The sequence below is a fragment of the Bidens hawaiensis genome, unplaced genomic scaffold (genome assembly GCF_021521415.1).
Source record: "Bidens hawaiensis isolate Kalapana, Puna unplaced genomic scaffold, B.hawaiensis_p1.1 tig00004021_1, whole genome shotgun sequence".
Classification (NCBI taxonomy): Eukaryota; Viridiplantae; Streptophyta; class Magnoliopsida; order Asterales; family Asteraceae; genus Bidens; species Bidens hawaiensis.
The window spans coordinates 437468-447937 of NW_027491237.1; the positions used below are offsets into that span (position 1 = coordinate 437468).

Here is a 10470-nt window from a genome sequence, read left to right on the forward strand (position 1 = left end):
TTTTCGGACTAGGTTCCATCCCCGTCAAGTGCCTTTTCTTAGGTTTTCTGTGTAGAAATTGATGTTCCGGGTATTTCTTCTCATGTATTGTTCCGTGATGTATTGAGAAAATCTTAGGTTAAAAATCTCTCTTTCCCACGTATTCTCCTAGGTGGACCTTTCCGCAATGTTTTCTCGCGGGTCCGCCGTTGTGTAAAATTCCATTAAGACTGAGTAGTAACTGAGTGGTCACTGGATCTTTTGATATGGATAAGATTTTACCGCAAGTGGGCCTGACTGTTCAAACGTCAAACGACGCTTGTGTCAGGGATGTCTTTTTGACTGTGCGCGCGTGTTGTCTATGCGCCCACTTGGTTTGGATTTTTCAACTTCCCGTGTGGCGTGTCAATTCCTTACTGGACCTCCGATTTTTCAGGAAATCTCGATTTTAACCCTAACCGCCACCGGCGATTGGTATAAATAGGTCGTTTTGCCCTTCGTTCTTTTTATTCTTCATTGATTCCTTCTTATTCTTCATATTTCTCTCATATTCCATCTTCACTGATTCTCTCATAAATAGGGAAAGCTAACCCTTTCCGGGGGGGGGGGGGGGGGGGCGTCAGTGTTGGCAATTCAATCAGACATTTCTTTACTTCTTGGAAAACTTGTTCTGCCTTTAGTGTCCACCTGAATTGTGATTTTTTCAGGCAGTTCCGCAACGTGGATACGAAGGGGAACGACTTGGTGACGTGATTTTCCATAAATCTATTCATTGCCACCAATGTCCCATTTAGAGTTTGCATCTCTTTTAACGACCTTGGGGAGGGCATGCAGGAGATTGCCCGTACTTTCTCAGGATTGGTTTTGAATCCAATTTTTGTGACAATCACCCCGAGGAACTTGCCTTCTTCCATCCCAAACGAGCACTTGCTCGGGTTTAATTTCATGCTGATCTTCCGCAGCTTATGGAAAGTGTCTTCGATATCTCGCAACATTTGGTCTTCTTGCAGGCTTTTAATGACCAAATCGTCCATGTATACTTCCAAGTTATTTCCAATCTGTTCACCGAACTGCTTGTCCATCAAACGTTGATAAGTAGCCCCCGCGTTTTTCAATCCAAATGGCATTATTTTATGACAGAATGTGCCTTTGTTTGTGTGGAAAGCTGTCTTATCTTGACCTCTTTCTGCCATGTGAATTTGATGTTAGCCTTTGTATGTGTCCAGAAAACATTTGAAGAGATATGGGGCTACCGCGCCCACTTTCAGGTCTATCTCAGGCAGCGAGTAACAATCTTTTCCAAACAACCACCAGTTGCAACAGTAGCAACAATGATTAATTTCATCGATCAAACCATCAATTTTTCTCAACTTGATTGCCTCAACAACTTTATCAAAGAACAAGAAAATTTAACTGAGTTAGTATCAAAGAGCGTAACTTGAAACATGAAACACGTTTTATGCCATTTATTTTGCTAAAAGACGTACATTGAAAAAACAAGCAAACATAAATAATTTATTTTGCTTGATAATAAATAAAATAAAATGTAAAGTAATAAATATGAGGAGAAAAGATCAAATAAGAAGTTTGATTATCCTAAGAAGGCTAGGAAGGAGGGTATTTTTGTCTAATACCTTAATATTGAAAACCCACTTAATTTAATTTCAAAAACCCACTTAATTAAAACACACTTAATTAAAACCCACTTAAATTTTAACTTATCTCCTACAACCACCACCGCCACCATCTTGCCGGAAAAGTCTTCGAAAATTTCGTCAGAAAATAAAACACTATGAAAACACAATGAAAAAGACACAATGGAATAAACACTATGAAAATAAAAACACAATGAAAAACACAATTAAATTACACAATGTAAAAAACACAATGCAAAAAACACTATGAAAAAATAAAACACACTTGTATAACACAATTTTGTAAAACACAATTTTGATAAAACACACTTTGTAAAAAACCTACGAATTTTTTTTTTATTTTTATATAACAATATGATACTCATATAAAAGATAAAAAAACACTCGTTATTATGGTATTGTTTTGAAAAAAAAATGTCGTATAAAAAAGTTATGAGCGTTTTAAAATGATGGGGTATTTGACATGTGCCTTGCATGTGAAGAAAGAAAGTCAACAAATGTGTTATCCATATTATGCCCTTATCTTTGTTTTACACCTTATGATCTCTCTAATCTAATCTCAACCATTCAATTTTAAAATAAATGAACAATATTATTTCCTATCATTCCAAAAAAAAACTAATATTCTTATTATACCCGCCCCGTTTTTCTCACCCACCCATAGATACGTTTATGTTTGGGAACCAAACAAACAAATGGCATTTGGTTGGTGCCAATATACAATACAACTTCTTCTTTGATCATCAACAATGGGCCGGAGAAGAGGGTCGTCGGCGGTGAACAAATTGTTCGGTTGGGTTCGCAGGCAATCGATGATATTTCTGGCCTTAGACTCCTCGTCAAAGACACTAACCAATTCTTCATTGCTTCTGAAGCTGTTCATGCCGCCGGTATTATTCTTCTTACCACCCACAAAAACTGCTCCGGTACGGATTTCTTTCATTTCAATATTCGCTTATGTTGATTAATATATATATATATTTCTTTTAAATGAATTTGGCAGGGCTTTCCTTACAAACACAATAAATCACAGCTTTATTTTTAGCTGTAAGATTATTTTGTAGCTTTATGATGGAACATGACATTCACACCATTCTTGATTTGGTGTCTACTCTTTGGGTCATTTACATGATACGATTCAACCTGAAGGTAACCTACAATGGAGATCTAGACGACATGCCCAAGTATTATTTGGTAACCACAACACTATTATTTACAACTGTTTTTTTAATCGTTATAATATTTAACACGTTTTTAGGGTGTTGGGTCGATTTTCGGCTTAAATTTAAGAACCAAAAACCGAAATTTTGTTTTTTATTTTGGGATTTTGAAATTGTTTGGCTTCAGTTTTTTTCGATTTTCACAATGTGTTTGGTTCGGTTTCGGTTTTGTCATTTGGGTTTGAAACATTTGGCTCAAAGTAATGAATTTGGGCATGCAAGTTTTTGCCCTTTTTTTGTTAATGATTAATTAGAGATATTGGCTTAAACCGAACCAAAAACTGAAAAATTTCGATTTTATGGGTCTTTGAAAACTGTTTTGTTTCAGCCCTTTTCTTTTAAGTTAATATCTAATTTTCAGTTACACAGCCCTTTTAATATTGACTGCAGGTGGTCCCGTGTGCGATTCTTGCTTTAGTCATATACCCGCACACATATCATTCTCATTTGAGCAAAGTTATGTGGGCCTTCTGTGTGTATTTGGAAGCCATTGCAGTGCTTCCTCAACTAACTATGATGCAGAAAACTAAGGTTTTGGACCTTTTAAATATTTTAATCATATTATTTTGCTCCATTCACTTAAATACGAATTACTTGTAAAAATAATTGTAGATGATTGAACCATCTACTGCGCATTACGTGTTTGCACTCGGAGTTGCGAGATTTTTGGGATCTGCTCACTGGATCATTCAGGTCAGTGTTCACTTTCTAGTGTATTATAATAATAACAATTATTATTATTATTATTATTATTATTATTATTAATTTATGTGACGTGCACATAATATTACTGAGTTAAAATTTGTGTAATTATTCAGGTGTACGAGTCTGCTGGTGCGTATCTGTTCTTATTAGGAAGCGGTTACTTTTGGTTGCCGACGGTTTTGATTGCAGAGGCTATTCAAACGTTCATCTTAGCCGACTTTTGTTACTACTATGTTAAAAGGTAAAAACACGCTTATTTCAGAACACTTTATACCTTTCCTCCTAAAAACTAAGTAAACAACATAAATTATCTTGTATATTTACATTTTGTTACCGTTTACGTCGTTTTCACTAACGTGTGTTAATTTTTTTCTGAAAAATATTATATTAAATTAAGAATCATTAGTTTTAATTTTCTTCACTAAAAGGGAAAATTGACAAAAAAGCCCTAATGTTCAAGGGACATGATTGGACTTAACAAGTAAAATATTACAACCATTAGTGAAAAGGATGTAAATCGTAACAAAATATAAACATAAAGAATGATTTCTGTTATTTCCTTAGTTTAAGGACGGAAAGTAGAATTTTCTATCTATGCTATATATAATGAGGGAGAGATGAGCAAATTAATTCTTTTTAAGTAAAATACAAATTATAATACATAAGTTACAACCCAACAAAACATGTTGAAAAGGGCAATATAGTCTTTTAAAGGATAAATATTACGTGCACTTTCCAATCATTAAACATCGTTACAATTTTGCTCCCTTAACTTTAATCACCTTTTGGAAATTTTAACGGTCATAACTTTTCTATACGTTAATATTTTTTATAAAGCATTGCATTATAAAAACGAGCATTTTATTATTTTTAATTTGAGTATCATTTTGCTATAGTTTTTTTAGTTAAAAAAACAACATTTTACGTATGGGTGTTTGTGGTCTGGTTTTGATGGTTTTTAAATTAAATCGTGAGCCAAACCGTTAGTAACGTTTTTTTGTCGTCGAAAATCTAAACCTCCCCGTTGAAAATTGAAATCGACGGGCCAAAAGTTAAAGAAAAAAAGTCAATCGGGAAATCAAACCAATGGCCGGTTTGAACGTTTCATGATTTCAAATCGAACAATGAACACACATAAACTTGTAATGTGATTACCAAAGTTAGCATTTCCCGCTGAATCGTGTGTGCACCTGCTACGTACGTGTGTGCGTATGTACGTACGTACGTACGTACGTACGTACGTGCATGCCTGCCTACTAGTCGGAACGCGCACGATGCGGCGGTGACAATTTACCACGCGGTTTTCGTTTTCGTTAGTTTATCAATCCTCTAGTGATATATATAGTACTTTTATTAGTGTTATTGGATTATTAAATTTTAATAATCCCAACTAAAGGCTATTAGCTGAAAATAACCCCAACTAAGTTTATCGCCACTGGTGCCCCCCCTTATAAAAAAAACTTAACGACGTTAACCTTTTTCCAAATTTCAAACTGATTTTTTAGGGCTTTTTATCGGAATGAGGATACGAGTCGATTGATGTAAAATCCAATACTCCTTTCTTATTTGTAGCATTAGTGCTGTCTATCCTAAACCTAAACCTAAACCTAAACCTAAACCTAAACCTAAACCTAAACCTAAACCTAAACCAGTTCGGGTTGGAACCGAACCACGTCATTGACAAAGTGGTCAAAAGTAGGCCGTAGTGGAACTGGTTCGGGTTGGAAAACAGGGAACTGCCGAACCACGTCACTGACAAAGTGGTCAAAAGTAGGCCGTAGTGGAACTGGTTCGGGTTGGAAAACAGGGAACTGGTCTTTATCTGCTGATCGAAATCCTAACAGAACGCACGGGCCATGTCTTGTTAACATTACACTCAATGGAGCATGATCACCGGAGGACCCATGATTTTTTTCTAACGGATTTACATTTTTTCAATTGGGTTTTTTAGAAGCAAACATTATTACTTTTGGATGGGTCGTATCAGGTCAGGCTAGTGAAAACAAGAATTTAGTTGACGAAAGCTCATGTCAAAACTGTACAAAGAATTGAATATAAAACTGTACAAGAATTTAGTTAACGAAAGCTCATGTCAAAACTGTAATAAACAACCTAACACCGGTTGTAAGAAATTAAACTTTTATGTGCTAATGTAAAAAATATTATTAGAAACCTACTAAAAGAATTGAATGTTAATGAAATGTATAACTTATTTCTATTAGAAACCTATTAAACGTTTTTATTAGAAATCTACAGAAAGGAATCATTGATCTTTTAAACATTATTTTTTCTTAAATATAATTATTTTGTATCCATATAACTATTTTAACATCTTGCTGAAAAAATCAATTCTTAAAAAAGCTTCACGGTGAAAATTTATCTTTTAACATTTCTTTATTTTTCATAATCAAGTTGGAATCAACACTTTTTTAGATAAATGAATCATTACTGTACAAAGAATTTCCAACAAAAACTGCAAATAAACAACAATAAACTGATACAATAAAATAACTCATCCAAAGATTCAGCTGTAGGAAAAATATCCATATAAAATAAGTCCGTTGTAGCATAGAGGTGGTATTCATCATCATCGGTTGAGAAACAACTCTTGAAATCCATTGAACATATATCTCAAACGGGTTTTTTTAGAGTGGTTTGGAAAACAGTTCTTTTCACCTCTACTGAAGGCTGAAACTCTAGGAAGTTAATTAGGGCATACGCCTTGTCCAACTTCATAATGGAGTTAAGTAGGGCGCACGCCTTATCATTACAACATCACATCAAGTAAATGAGTCTGCTTTGATTTTAAACGCCCTTGTTCCTGGTCCGGTCCATTGACGATATTCTAGTCAAAAGTTGACTATTATACAATCTCCCCTTTCTTACAAAAGCCTATAAGATTATTTAAAAACACACTCTTAACTTATATCAAAATACAGAAAAATGACTGCACTATTAGGAGCAGCTTCAGAGCTTGCCTAAAAAACAAAAGTTAAAATATTAAATGTTCAGTTTTTTATTGATCAATAAATAAATTAAAGTAAATTAACCTGATATATCTGGGCTACAACATCTTGCTCATCATAACTGTGGGCATCTTCTGTTACATTTTGCTAGGGGTGTTGCATTAAACCGATATAGAAACTGACAATTTAGTTTTTGTTTTGCAAAAACCGAACACTTTTAAAAATTTAAAAACCAATTTTTTGGGTTTTAGTTAGGTTTTATCCCAAAACCAACCCAAACCGAACCGCGTGCACCCCTACTGTTTGTTCTTGCTCTATCTGCATCAAAACCTTAACAAATAATAATAAAAATTAAAACATGGCATCCTCTTGTTTCTTCAATTTGGGTGTATTATGCAAAATTTATATTATTTAATAATAAATGCTAATAACAATATAAACCAAATAGGGAGTCTAGCAGTCATTTTATAGCAGTTGCTTGGTAGCAACATCAAGAAACTTAGGTAAACGAAGACACAAATGAATCGGACAAACCAAATAAAAGATACCAAAACAAAAGCAATTAAGCAACATGAATGTTTGGACTTTGGATCTACTATAATGATCAATTTACCTTTGCAAGGTCTCCAAGCAATGCAAACGCACTTTGACAGATATCATAACCGTCATCCAAACGACATTGCAAAAGTAGGTGCCTCAAATTACTTTGTGAAACCTACGAGGAAAATGAAATTTGATTATGCAATGAATATATGACTTTTATTATAAAAAAATTGAGGTAAAAAAGGTAAATTACCACTCTCGATTCCACTGTCAAGACCTTTGTCAGTCCAGACATATAACATCCAATGAACAAACGACAAATTTTATGTCAAACTGAACGCCAGCTGAAACCGGATCAACCTGCAGCATAAGTACCTAAATTTTACAGAAATTGACCATAAGTAAGGTCAAAACACTCCACTTACATTGACTCTTCCAATCATAAATGCCAAATAAATTTAAACGACCTGATTTGGGCAAGCTTGGTCTGCAAATGTGCAGAGTCGAGCCGGCTAGATATGTAAACGACCTGATTTGAGCCGGTTCGGTCTGCAAATGAGCCAAACTCAATCTGGGTTGTTAGATAAATTAATATAAAGTAGTTATGATGCTCCAAATCATCTTCAGCTCCTCTCAATTCTCCTCAATTTGTGTTTCTTGACGTTTTCTGCTACTAAATTGGTATCTTTTCTTCATCCTTATCTTCTCTTTGGAGCTTTCAAACATATCTCGAAACACAATTTTACTTGGCTAACATGAAATCAATTAAATTAACCAAACTAAAACTCATAAAACGAAATTAAATTTCAAAACCATAAAAAGTAAAGACCATGTTTTACATCGAAAGAGATCAAACTATTAGGGTTTTATGACGATCTTAGTTTTAGGACTTTTTTGACAAATTACCATTTTCTCCTTTCTATATTCATCGTAAAATAGTATAGATATGACGAGAAAGTGTGATTTGCTCATTATTATTTAATTGCAGCGTGGTCAATGGGCAACTTCTGGTGAGTTTGCCGCCGGTTTAGAAGAAGAATGGCATGGATGGGTTAGCAATGATGTACATTTAGTTTATGAGTTTTTGATTTGATGTGTGCTTCTGCTGAACTGAATTTTTCTGTATGCTTTGAATGTTTTTCAATGTTTTAGAGTGACTTTGTGTAAACATTACAAGTTATATGCTAAGTTTTGAATTTCATATCATTCAAAATGAGATTAAATTATGTTGGATCTCTAAATTATTTGTAACATATTTAGCCCCCCCAAAAATGTACTTAAAGGTGCAAATGGAGTTCTTATAACATAGAGGTCCGGACTTGTTTTCGATATACATTATAATTTCTATTTAGTGATTAGTTTCTTTCTTCACCACTTATCCCTAGAGATGTTCGACGAAACCGGTTCCTGGAACCGAACCGGTGGACCCGAACCGGACCCGAACCGTTTTTTGTAGGAACCGGACCCTATCTGATTCAACCCGATGATCCGTGACCGGTTCTTGCATTTCTGAGTGGGGGCGGGTAGGAACCGGAACCGAACCGGAACCGGTTATGGAACCGAACCATCCGGAACCGGTTCCTAACCGGTTCTAGCCGTTGGATCGAATATAGTCGTTGGAAATCGTTTTTAATAAGGTTTTGAGTTGTCTAGTCTAATGACAAGGTCATTTTCACGTTTACTTGTTTAAATTGTTTGATCAAAGTGGCGTTCAAAAAACAAAGGAAAAATCTAGTAATACAGGGAAAGATGAATTCAGCTATTCAAGTACATGCATGATTGAACAAACACGACTCACAAGCTAAAGCCTTGAATTTTTATGAAAAAATAGAGGTAGCAGATCAAAAAGGATGTAGCAATTTCCTCCAGCATTCGACCAAAGTTATTATCCGGTTCCAGTCAATAGCCCCTGCATCGAGTCAAGCATGTCAAATAAGGCAAAGCATTCTTTTATTCTCTGTCACAAACTTCATGTGCAAGTAACAGATTATTGATACAATAAGTATTGATACAATCGTAGTTTAGAATCCAAATCGCAAACGAAAAACGAAAAAAAAAAAACTAAATGCACTTGTATTGCAAATCCAATGAACAAGTTTACATTGTACAATGGTTACATATTTAACTGATGATGTTCCAACTGATGAAACTCTGCAACTGATGTGTCACTGATTCATATTTTGCATCAGTGACAACAAACTCTGCAACTGATGAATGTTCCCACTGATGAGTATTCCTCATCAGTGCCAACCTTCAGTAGTTGTCATCAGTGGCAGCTTTCCCACTGATTCAACTGATGACTGTTCCCACTGATGAGTATTCCTCATCAGTGGCAGTCTTCAGTAGTTGTGATCAGTGACAACCTTCAGTAGTTGTCATCAGTGGCAACCTTCAGTAGTTATCATCAGTGGCAACCTTCAGTAGTTGTCAACTTGTCATCAGTGGCAACCTTCAGTAGTTGTCTTCAGTGGCAACCTTCAGTAGTTGTCTTCAGTGGCAAACATCTTCAGTAGTTGTCTTTTTTTCATCAGTTAATTGTTTATTTTTATGTTAATTGTTTTTTTTATTTTTCATGTTATACAAATACGAATCGTAGTTTAGAATCCAAATCGCAAACGAAAAACGAAAAAAAAAATAAAATTTTTTACACTGTAACCGGTTGGAACCGGGTTAGGAACCGGTAAGAACCGGTTAGATAGGTTAGGGGTCCGAGGGTGGGAGAACCGGTTCGAGCCTGGAACCGGTTTAAAAGGGGGTTTTGAATATAGGAACCGGTTAGGAACCGGTTCCGGTTCCTAGTCCCAAACCGTTTTGAACATGCCTACTTATCCCACCATATAAACATGTTACTCTAATCCCACTTTAGACTTCTTAGATCCTCATTTATGTTATGTTGTAGATTGTGGTACCTTTTGAGGTGAATAGACCTTGAAGTGGATGATAAGTCACGTAAGTTAAGTTTTCCATGATATGCTATCACAATGATTATACACCGACAAGTTTTGTATATCATGACTTGTATTCGACAAATTAACTAGCATCAGTGATTGCATAAGTATCTTGGTAAAACAGTTTTAAGAACATATCTAGTTATCATGATTCATGAGGTAAATGGTTAATTACACCTGAACTCAGGGCGAATGCCGTTGAAACAAACTACTGGGAAGGGCCAAATGGGAAGACGATTGGTATGTTTTTGTATGGATACACAAAGAATGAAGTGAGCATTGTTTGTGTCATGCTGAGTCATTAAGTCCGGTTGGGTTCGTGGAGAACACAGTAAAATAGGTAAAATTGAATCTGAATTAGGCCAATTACAGACTAAACTGGTCTTACTGCAGGCTGAGTCATTAAGTTCGGTTGGTCAAGTCAGGTTGGGTGCGTGGAGAACACAGTAAAACA

At 35.3% G+C, this 10470-nt stretch overlaps 1 pseudogene across 1 annotated transcript; it reads left to right on the plus strand.

Annotated features, from left to right (window-relative positions):
- Window positions 1–2383: 2383 nt before the first annotated feature.
- LOC143625212 (uncharacterized) lies at window positions 2384–8277 on the plus strand (annotated as a pseudogene). Its single transcript, XR_013152236.1, has 6 exons — window positions 2384–2560; window positions 2638–2828; window positions 3245–3385; window positions 3467–3547; window positions 3673–3800; window positions 8057–8277. The product of XR_013152236.1 is annotated as an uncharacterized LOC143625212 (transcript).
- The last annotated feature ends 2193 nt before the right edge of the window (window positions 8278–10470 follow it).